This window comes from Megalobrama amblycephala, linkage group LG1 (genome assembly GCF_018812025.1).
Source record: "Megalobrama amblycephala isolate DHTTF-2021 linkage group LG1, ASM1881202v1, whole genome shotgun sequence".
In the NCBI taxonomy this organism is placed as follows: domain Eukaryota; kingdom Metazoa; phylum Chordata; class Actinopteri; order Cypriniformes; family Xenocyprididae; genus Megalobrama; species Megalobrama amblycephala.
Window position 1 is genome coordinate 58,022,608 of NC_063044.1, and position 12,360 is coordinate 58,034,967.

Below are 12,360 nucleotides of genomic sequence, written 5' to 3' on the forward strand. Positions count from 1 at the left end.
CATTTAGATGACATTATCTGGGTGACAAATCAGCAGAATTTGCAACAATATTTTAGAAGACCACGCGTTTAAGTTTGCAAGGCGTAAAAAATAGACGTACTACAAAAACAATTAATGTAAGAATTCATTTTAGTGGCATAGCGGCACTGGCCCAAAAGGTCCAAAACTCTCTCACACTGGTCCTGGGTCATCAGGCCATCCTTATTGTTGAGCTCTGTTACTTTTCCAGTCCACTTTTCTTTCTTTTTTTTCTTTTTTTCAGTTGTGTTGTATTTTAATTAATTAATTATTGTAAATATTTTAGTTAATAATTTGGATTGTTTCACAGATTTGGTAATGGTAAAATCGTTATCCATGGCAAAATTTTAAACTTTCTTCAACCAAATTTAACTTCCTCTTATATTAACTTCAGTTGCCCACACTACACCTCCAAATGCCCACCCCAGGATGTCATCCTAGTAACATCATTGCATTGCTCTCTCCTTGTCTGCTCTCCAGACCCTGCTGAAACTCCCTAAAGCTCCTGGCAGCCTACTCTTCAACATTCTCCTTCCATCATTCTCCCACACTGGGTGAAATGGAAGCACGCTCTGAGAGCCTGGGGTTGCTATAGTAACAGGCTCACTCACCATCTTGCGTGTCACCATCACATGAGCTCCTGACGACCATAGCCCAACTCCAAGGCTATGTGACTGGGACGGCTCCATCACTCTGCTCTGGGGACTCAGAACCCCACCTGGGACTCCCTGTCTCTCTCTCAGTGCTGCCACTGCTGCTACATAGGGCTGTATCTACACAGGGAGAGATGACAAGGTCGACCAAATAATTAACGAACGGGCAACTAAATGAAATAAATAAATCCACATGCCTGAGTCAACTCTCTGTAGACTCTCAACACCCACAGCAGCGCTCAATAATAACCCTTTTTTTATATACTGGCCCGGGTTGGTCGAGCAGGGGCAGTTCAGATTTTTATTTGGCACCACCACAAATAAATAAATAGCTATTTTTAGCCACATATTTTAATATGCATCAGAATAGAATATATTTATGTTTTTCATTAAAACTTTTTGAGATTTATTGTAAAAAAAAAAACTCAATTATGATAGCAAAATGCTGATCTATAAAAAAGCTGAATAATTTTAAAATAAATATATATATATATAGAAGACCACGTATATATATATATATATAAATTAAAAATAGCATTTCTACCCATTTCGAATGATGTTTCCAAGACCATCGTCACTTGCTTATTAACATATTTAAATCAGCAGATTCATACCAACAATGTTTAAAACATCCCAGAAGTCCAAATGTTTAAGTTTACAAGGCATAAAAACACATGTACAGGCTCAACAAACATAATGTGCAGTGACAGTGAGGCACTGGCCCGACAGGGAAACTGACAGTTCCGTCAACTGGCTCAAAACTCTCTCACACTGGCCCCGGGCCATTGGGCCATCCTTACTTGTATTGGCCTGCACTGGATCACTGAGAAAACCAACAGAGCAAGTAAGAGAAGTGTATGTGTGGGTGAAAGAATAAAGGCCAGCACATTCGCATGATGGCACTCTGCATAATCACTCTAAACTCTGATTTATCACAGTAACAGGGCTGACGTCACACCACGGACACTTCTGTATTGCGCTACCTTGCTCTATACCCTTCTCCATCTTTCTTCCTTTGCCCTTCACTCTCTCCTTTTCTTTTCATGGCACTCTCACCTGAACACAGGGGAACTCACATTTTTCATCACTTTCATAAACACCTTACTCACTCATAAATCAGAATAAATGTAAATGAGCAAAGGTGTAAACTTTCTCATTTGGCTCTTTCTCTAATTGATCTATGTATAGCACATATTTCTATGGCATTGTGAATATGGTTGGAAATGTAGAACCTGTTTTTAATTCCGTTAACAGTTCTTCATCCAAATTGTTCAGCAAACAGAAAAGTTTCCTACTAAAAGTCAATGTGAACTGCCTTTTGCAACCCACCGTACTTACATAATGTGACTAATTCTGAGTGAAACAAGATGCAAAACAATCAAAAATTAAGGAAGGGATGGGATTTTATCCATTGGGAATTGATTGGATTTTGAAAAGGGCATGTTGCATCAGTGTCATTGTTATTGTAGAACAAACTATTAAAAATAGTTTTTGTTAAGTGAAATGAAGCTGAAATAAAATATAAATATAAGATGAAATCATTAAACTTAGAAAATGTAAATGAAAATGAGACATGTTCCATTGGCAACTAACTGCAATAAAATAAATTAAAGTTGAAGTACTAAAATGATTAAAACTAAAACAAATTCAAATAAAGTTAAACAGAAATACTGTATTAAAAACAAAATTAAATATGACAAAAGCACATTAAAGGGATAGTTCACCCAAAAATGAAAATGTTGTCATTGTTTATTCATCCTCAAGCTGTTCCAAACCTGTCTGAGTTTTTTTCTTCTGTTGAACACAAAAGAAAGAATGATGGTAATCAAACAGTTGACTGTAGCAATTGACTTACATAGTATTTTTTCCCTACTATGGAAGTCAGTTGCTACTGTCAACTTTCTGGTTACATCATTCTTTCTTTTGTGTTCAACAGAAGAAAAAAACTCAGACAGGTTTGGAACAACTTGAAGGTGAATAAGTGATGACAAAATGTTCATTTTTGGGTGAACTATCCCTTTAAGCATATTAATAAATACTAAAATAGTATTTCTGTCATAATGGGTACGACAATGTTGATATGTTTGGTCTTGGCGGAATACATCTGCTATGCTGCTGCTGCTTTTATTGCTTCTGCTCCTGCAGAGCAAGTACGGGACTTGCTACTGCCAATACATACACGACACGCTGCTGTGAGCAAGTAAGACATACTGCTGCTGTACAATATAACGTACATGAATAACCGTAGCAGATCTATACAGGTGGAGCTGGGGAAGGTGGAGGGTTTCTGATGCACGCTGCACTGCTAAGGCAAATGCTACTCATGTATTTGAAGATTGAGCACGCAAGCTCATTGGCTACTAATACAGCAGGAACCAATCATCTGCGTCCTATAGATAATGATGTGATTACAAGCAGGTTGAGTTAAAGGACCTATTAGCCTGCCTATTAGAGTTTCATGCCAGAACTTTGTATATAAATAATACTAAAATGACACTGTGTTGCATTCAATTATGCTCCCAGACCTGAATGCAATGCCTACATAGCTAAGTGACTTTGGTACAAAAGGAAAGTCATGTTAGAGGAACTCATTACTACAGTAAATGTTGATTAAACATTACAAATACATTTCTTTCTTTAATAACATAAACCTGAACAAGTTCATTTTAAATTAAATGTGATGAATCACAAATCGTAATACAAAGATATGCCTTTGATTGCGACGAGCTTGCTGGTTGCATATAACAACAGACATGCAAACAAATTATGTGTTAATTAATGACTCTTCAGTTCTTTTTAATGAATCAACCAAAGAGACTAAGGCTGCATCCCATAGCTTAAAAATGCTGCCTTTGGAGGACGCAAGGTATAGGAAGGCAATGTTAGCTGATTGATTTCTGAAGGCAGCATAGATGTATCCTTTGCTGCCTTTGATATCCCACAATCCTGTACTTTCCATTTTGTGATAGTTCAGCTAAAAAAAATAATAAAAATAAAGATGGCGTCTGAAAGTTGCGGATAGTGGTCAGTTTGTGTGTAAATGTACGTTTTGACTAACATTTTCCACTTCTGATGACTGATGGAAATTACTATTGTAGTAATTAAATATCCTCTCTATTTCGCTGTAGATCATTAGACTGTTATACTGCCTCAGAAGTCTGTCTGAAATCTGTTTCGTGAGGTGCTTTTGAGCACAAACGCTGCCTGAAGAGTCATTGTCTGATAAGGCTGCAAGGCAACAAGTCAAGCTGCCTAAGTTTTTGGACGCAGCCCACAATATCTGTCTCAAACTCAATAGTTATCAGTTTGAATCAGTCTAACGACTCACACACTCACACTGAATAAGTGAGAGCGTTCTTCCGCAAGTACTAAGAGAATCATAAATTGAATCTTTAAAGAACCGGAATCATTACTTTCCTTATGATTCCCAACCTTAACCGTGAAAAACATACATAATTCAAGGTCCTTCCTTCACATTAGACTCTCTCGTCGTGACTACTTCCTCCCACCCCAGAGGAGAGCATTAAGATGATCCCCAAATGCACACAAACACACGTCGTGGTGACCACCACTTCACAGTAAATAAACTCTCCCCCAGGGACAGTGTCTGCTTAAAGCCCCACGAAAAGTAGCACAGATGAGGCTCTGAATCTGGGACTTCTAATCAGACATCATCATCATCATGGTGATATATTGTATTCTGGCTGGCCTGCTTTGTAAAACACAGTCAAGACACTTATTCTCACAAAGAAAAGCACATACTCTCGCATGAGGATTTACAACAGGAAAAGCCCCTTTGCTTGAGTCTATACTGCTGCGCCGAGCTCTCCTCCTGCCCTGGCTCACTTATTCCTTCGTTGACCCGAATCAAACTCCTTCCAGATAGTGTGGCTCAATGCAGCAGCACCGCCATAGTGCTTGCGTTGCGAGGTCACTGAAGCCTGAATGCTCTCATTACCAAACTGCCTCTCCAAACACATGAGCTAACCATAGCCTGACCACTTCCATTACCCCAAGTCCGCTTTACTCACACATGATCGAGCCATTGTCTGACCACCCTTACAAGTCAGGCTATGGCTGTTTACCCATGAAATAAGCAGCTCCTGACAATCTCCATTAGGGAATATCAATGTGACAATCCATTATCTATATAACATCATCTTACGACCTCTTCATGTCACCTTGAAATCAATAACTTATGAACACATGGCTGAATCTTAGGTTGACTTGCAGTTGACCCGGTGCTTTTGCCAATATCCGTTAGGATCCGTTAGGATCATGATCCGTTAGGATCATGGCTAAAACACTTCAAGATGTACAGTTCTTCATGTTTTGAGTCAAACATGATGGGCTAAACATAGCGCCATCACTTGCAGTTAGCATTAGTCACACATGGATAAACCACAGCATGGCTGCAGTCACTACAAACACATTGTGCAGAGTATGTTCTGAAAGCATCTCGGCTAGAGAGCTTTCTTCAAACAGCTGCACAGAGGTCAGCATCTGTCATGACTCAACTTAGTTTACAAAGCGAAAACCCAAAAATACACCATGAAACAGTGTGTGACCTTAAAATCCCTCCATGTATTCTCTCTCTGGCCCAAACAAATCTAAATGCTCATATTGTTCGCCTGCCTCGCGTCAACAACACCAGCGCATGACATGAAACTAAGACATGAAAATGTACACATAATGTAAACAAGGATAGACTGCTTATTAACACATGGCTGTATTAACTGACTGTACAGCTGGCCATTTCGCTTCATATCCACACAGGCTCATTAATAATCCCTCACGGGCAATTTACTTAACTCTGCACTGGCCATCCATGCCTATTGTCCATCTTCGTGAACACTCGATCAAGATGTTCCCCCCTCCCTCAAACATGACAGACCTCTCGCCCGAGTCACTCCATTCCCAAAGCCTTTTACCTCCACATGAGCGCACTTCCATCGCTCCAGTGGGTTTCCAGACCTTGCCACGGGAGACTCGAATGCCACAAACGCTTTCTGCCTGGGGAGACATTTCCACTATTTCCAATTATGTTGCTTCAGGGCTGGATTACGGTATTAATTTTATATCGCTAACCACTGCCATTCCTTACTGACAATTACTCAATAATTAAAGGTCTGACAGTCCTCATTGTTCCCCTGAAGGACCAGCACACAGGCCTGGACTGGGGAACTCAATCAAAGCAATCACGGGTAATTATGCCATGGCCTCTTCCTCCACGCCCCCACTCTGCAGGGAGAGCGAAGGAGGCCAGAATCAGCACTATGGATGGGTCAGCTCTTGCCCGGCTCAATCCACCACGTTTATCAGTTTCGAAAGCAGGCCAGAGTATGCAGACTGTTCACCGAGTCACTTTAACTCTGCGTCTAAGGTGACATGCAATGATTTATACGAAGCCATCTCCATATCGACGGAGGCGCCTCGGATTGCTAAGTCAGGCAGCGGTCAATTCAGTAGTCCAACCATCTCTTCAATAAAGCCTGAAGATGGCCTTCTCACGATCCAGCCAAAAGTGGCGTGTCTTGAATGGCACTAAGACGTTTTGTATGAAAACTCTGACTTCTGGCCCTGTAGTCGGCAGATCGTTCGAAAGCAGTTCAGGCAAAGAAGGCGGCCAAGAAGGGTCATCCTTCTCCCGCGCTTAAACAAGGAGATTTATATTTTATGTGCGGTGCATTAAAATAAGGCAGAAGAGTCTTGCACTTGCCGTGATGGTGTAACTGTTGTCCCCAGACATCACTTCTGACTTATTCATTACACTTTCATAACTTTGCTCAATGTCATAATTCAGCCAGCCAGTAGATGCAACACGTAGCGAGATGCATTAAACATTGTGCACTCACATACCACCTTGTATATAGACTACAAACACGGTCAGTGCACCGTAAAGCGGCGTCTGTGTCGTTATCTCTAGGGAAAATCGTTCACCAATGTAATGGCTTGAAGATTATTTGACACAGGCTCTGATTTTTTTGGCTTCAAACTAAGGTCTGTGAAAGCCCTTTAACTAAGCCTGTTGAAGACAAACCCACTGTATATGGACTAAGATGGAGTCTTACAATCAACAATATCGTACTGCAAAATTTCTCTGCGTGTCATCAGCCAGAATTTAGCTCAAGATCCCATGGCACAAAAGCACCAAAGACTAACGGATGGCTAATACCATCCAACATGCTGCAAAACCTTCCCACTCCCCTTCTGAATCAGTAAAAGCCTTTTATTGTTGTACAGCGGTTACTCCAGAAAAAAAAAAGACTTAGTGTGATGTGTCACCTGGCATGTAAAAGAAGCCTATGAGGCAGTTTAGCCCAGTGGAGTGTGTGTGTGTGTGTGTGTGTGTGTGTGTGCATGCATGTGTGATCATTTCTGAGTCATCTAAATTTCTTGCTAAGAGACAGGTGTGCAGGTGAGTTGAACCATGTCCCATGTGCGAGCGTGTCTTATCATTGTCATTGTCTATGAGTAAACAAGACAGATTTATGACTGTAATAATTAAAGAGTGTTCTGGTTTAATTAATGCATTACTGTACACATCCATCATTGATTTTTCCTAATGGAAATAGAGGTGAACAAGGGCGAAATAAAATAAATAAATAAAAATTCCAAATTGAACACAAAGTTTACTCCATGGACATCCAGATCCTATAGGATAAGGCTGATTGCTTTATTAAAAGGAAAATTCCAGGTTCAGTCGACAGCATTTGTGGGATAATGTTGATTACCTCAAATGACTTAGATTTATTCCTTGTTTTCTTTTAAAAAGTAAAAATCTATGGACATGAATAGGATTTAAAAGCTGAAATGTGAAGCTTGTTATTTTATAAAAACACTTACATTAATTCTCCTTAAATAATAAAACTTGTGTATTATTTAAACCTGTAGATCATATTTACAGTCATTTTAAGGTTAGTAATTGTTTTGTTTTTTTTGTTTTTCACACTAAAGTCATGTTAACACATATTGTTAACATCTTTTGGCTATTTTACTGAAATGTTTCATGTTTACAAATTGATTCAATACACTTCCATTTAAATGTCTCACTGTAACACAGTGCTTTTTGTAAAGAAAAGGCAAAGTGGGAATTTATTTCTGTTAATCAACATTATGCCACAACAAACGGTGTAGATTGAGCTTAAAGGGTTAGTTCACCCAAAAATGAAAATTGTCAAGATAATTGTCGTTAATTACTCACCCTCATGTTGTTACACAACCGTAAGACCTTTGTTCATCTTCAGAACACAAATTAAGATATTTTTGATAAAATCCAATGGCTCAGTGAGGCCTCTATTGACAGCAAGATAATTAACACTTTCAGATGCCCAGAAAGCTACTAAAGACATATTTAAAACAGTTCATGTGACTACAGTGGTTCAACATTAATGTTATGAAGCGACAAAAATACTTTTTGTGCGCCAAAAATAACAAAATAGCGACTTTATTCCACTCTAGTGATGGGAGATTTTAAAACACTGCTTCATGAAGCTTCGAAGCTTTACGAATCTTTTGTTTCGAATCAGTGGTTCAGAGTGCCAAAATCCCATGATTTCAGTAAACGAGGCTTTGTTATGTGTTAAGTGTTTAGAAATGTCAAAAACTTTTGCAGTTTGATACACGCTCCGAACCACTGATTCGAAACAAAAGATTCGTAAAGCTTTGAAGCTTCATGAAGCAGTGTTTTGAAATCACCCATCACTAGATATTGTTGAATAAAGTCACTATTTTGTTATTTTTGGCGCACAAAAAGTATTCTAGTCGCTTTATAACATTAAGGTTGAACCACTGTAGTCACATGAACTGTTTTAAATATGTCTTTAGTAGCTTTCTGGGCATTGAAAAAGTCATTCCTTTACATTATGCCACAACAAATGGTGTAGACTGAGCTTAACTTGTATTGAACCTGAAATATTTCTTTAAATGTCTAAAATACTGTTGTGTTCTAAACAAACAATGTTCATGATGTTTAACAAAACGAAACAAAAAAAACTTTTTAATATTCAAAAATATAAAAAAAAAGTTGGCAGTTGGCAGCTTATCCTCTAATAGATGATCAAGGCCGTAACATGAGCAAGTTATCATGCAACACTATGCAACAGCACCTCGCTCTCCACACGCACATAATCTAATCCCACTAAGGTGTCTGGTTCTGTTCTGCAGCTGCATCTTGTTTTTCCTTGATGTCAAACAACTTTCACTGCCTTTGTTTTCGGTTTGTCTCTAAACCACCTTTTAATCATTATCTAATTATTTAGATCTAGATTTGCCGCAGGCGCTGAGGAGCAACTTGCTGAGTTGCAGCCCTGAAGGGTCTGATTGGAGCAGAAGAGTTGAGGGTGCAATGCTCTCTGTGAACTGCTCCCTAAAGCATGTCTGCATAAGCCTTCCTCTCTGACAGCTGATGTCTGTCACCTTTTGACCTACTGAAGTTAAAAGCCCCTTCATACATTTAAAAAAAGGCACATGAAACGCAAAAGTAAGGTGAGGCATCAAAGGTCGACTAGCGCGCACACATAAAAGGTATGATTTTAAAGGGCCTTTTAGCAAGAGAAACTTGCTAAAGCTGATGTAAAAAAAAAAAAACATAAGATATAATTTATCAGTTAGAACTGCACATGCAATATATTGCACAGGCTGCCAGAGTCACAGAGAGGAATGGAGCGTGAACAAAGGCATTTAAATGATTATTCATAAAACTTCATGTCACCTTAAAATTTAACACCTGCGTGTTAAGAGAACCCATTGGAAAATCCACAGCAGGTAAATGGCTCACTTCAAACCATTCAAGAGGCATTAGAGAGTTATTAACGAGCGTTAATTCCAACATGGTGGATGGTTTTTATGAACACAGCTCTGGGTGACTCCAGAGTTTAAAGGGAAAGTTCACCCAAAATGAAAACGCTGTTAACATTTACTCACCACCATGTTGCTCCAAACCTGTATGACTTTTTTCCCCAACAAAATATTATGCTAGTCGAAATGACAGCATCGGTCACTATTCACCTTCACTGCATGTTTTTTTTTTTTTTAAATCATACAGTGAATGAAAATTGCGACCGATGCTGTAATTCCTGCCAAACACAAACAAGCTCAGAGCAGCTCCAAGAACTGAAAAATGTTGTACTCAACATGGTGAAAGACAACTGTTTACCAACAAACATCTGTCATGATTCTGATTGCATCCATTTTGGCCCAGCCATACCTGGTTTGCAACGTGAAATGTCTCCCTCAAAGCTTATGTTCAAATAATATTTATGTGATGTGTCATGGCTTACGTTGCCAAGGGAACATATATATGATACTGAAAGCACACTTCTCCTCTCTATATTAAGCACTCCGATTGAACCTGGGGTCTCTGTAAAAAGCTTCAATCATTCTCTTCCAATATGACAGCATGTCTCAAACTCACGATCATCTGATCACCAACTATTTCCACCATAAACTTTCAACTTAAAATCTAAAATCAAGCTTTTACTTCTGAAATGACATTGCAATAATATATCATATCTGCAGCATCTACTATTACAAGCCAACAATACACAGAGTGATGAGGCACAGCTTTATTCCATCCATAAATAGGATACAGCATGAGAAACCTGTGTGAAGAATTGCACCCTGTTCCTCCAGCAACAGATGCCCAAGTCATCACCACTCATGTCACACGCACACACTCACACTATCAGAGCGCACAGCACATGCCTATGGGCTATTTCTCCCTCAGCTGAACCACCGCGACAACACATCAGCATTTAAACCCTTCGTTTCATGTGTCACAGATAACAGCTATAGATCTTCATTCATTGCGCTTAATCTGTTTGTTTCTTGTTCGCAAGCGGTGGAGCTCGCGCAGACAAGCCGCGCGCGCTTTAGTGATTTATCACAGGCCACACAGTGCCTTCGTATTTATCCCCATAAATTCGGTCAAAGCGTCGTCCAAAGTGAAAACACTCAATCATTTTCCAAAAATCCAACTCTAATCCGAAGTTTGAAGGCAACAGATTCAGTGGTTGCTACATTGGTTATTGGTAAACCAAGAAACAGCGTGACAAGTAAACTAAAGAAAATGCGCATTGGTGAGCATCTTTTACACTCTGAAAAATACGCATTGAGAGGCCGATATTTGATGTTATGCAAAGAAGTCTATGGTTGTTACATACATACCCAGCACTAACTAAAATAACCAACGTTACAATGTATTTTCAGACTAGTTTTTTTAGACAAGGTGTTTAAAACGAATAACCTCTCATTCCTCGACTTGTAATAAGCAGTCCTATATCCTAAAGTAATCCATCCATAATGTATGACTCTAGGTCACTAAATATTGGTGAAAGGTGTCTCGACAGCACAAATTCATTAGTTTACATCGACGCCCGGACACACACGCGTGCGCGCACTCGCGCGCAACTGGACACATACACAGACACACACATACTGCCGCATTAATTCTTTTGTACTCATATACATATAAAAACATGCTTTTCGTTATTATAGTTGTCAATACAACTGGCAAATAATAGAAAATACAAAATTACCGTTATAAACGCAGCTGTTTACGAAGGCTATTTATGCACAAATTTCCTAGACTACCGAACAACATGCGTACAAGATGTTTGTTTTCCAAGTAATATTACTAAATTTTACAGTCTTACCTCGACTCTTGTTCCTTTGTTTTAATCTAAATATATCCGTCAGAAGCTCTGGTGCGGAGTCGATGTCTCTTCTCGCCTGTCTTTCTCCGTCTCTCTAGCTCTCTCGCCGTTCAACCCTCTCTCTGTCGCTCTCTCTCTCTCTCTCTCTCTCTCTCTCTCTTAAATTGATTCACCCTTTCGCAGAGCTGGAAGCAGAGCACTGTCTGCCTGTGAGTAGTGGCGGGTCAGATGGAAAAATACACGCAGGAAGAGATAGCAGCCAACTTTACCGCTTTACGATGAAATACATGTAACATATGAGCCTGATGGAGACCATGTAGGCTAGTGTGTTTAAATACACATGAGATTAATGAAATATTATTAGCCTGAACTGACACAACAGAGATACTAAAATAACGATTAAATCGCAAAAACCGACCAGTCAAGTTCCTCGCTGTCAACCAAACCTAAATGCGGAATCGTAAACATACTGCAAATGTTCATTAAAGATGCTGTAAAAGCCAGATTAGTCGTTTTAGATCTTCAAACAGAGCAAAACACGCCCCTTATCTCAATAGCAATAATATTTAGGCTACCAATCAGAACAAGCATCTGTTTTAACTCACAGAATCGCTCCAAGTTCACGCGCTCTCAGCTTCCGGGTTCCCATAGCTATATGGACTTCCCGCTGTGAACGTGCAAAATTACAGGAAAAAAGCAGAAAGCTCATCAAAAACACGAAAATTTGTGTTAAGAATAATTTTATTCTTACCATTATAGTCCGACAAGTCCATTTACGAAAATGTACATACAGTCAGCAATATTTAATGTGAAGCTGCGCAACGGCCTAGTAAGAAGGTTGTTTGCAGCGTTTGTCCAATCAATTACAGTGACACGCAAATAAGAACTCTAACCCAGGGTTTAGGAATACAGTGTGACACATTAAATTATTGTTAAGCCTAGGTAAATAACATTTACCCGTGGTATAGAATGATCAAGGCCTATATTTCAAGTGTGAAAAGCCATATGGAAATCATTCGCAATCGAAAACGGCT

At 39.3% G+C, this 12,360-nt stretch overlaps 1 protein-coding gene across 1 annotated transcript in view; it reads right to left on the reverse strand.

Annotated features, from left to right (window-relative positions):
- lrrc4ba (leucine rich repeat containing 4Ba) overlaps positions 1–11,466 on the reverse strand; it is a 45,640-nt gene extending 34,174 nt beyond the window's left edge. The window contains 2 exon segments of the mRNA XM_048203985.1: positions 630–791; positions 11,327–11,466. The gene's annotated coding sequence lies outside the window, so the exon portion shown is untranslated.
- Positions 11,467–12,360: the final 894 nt, after the last annotated feature.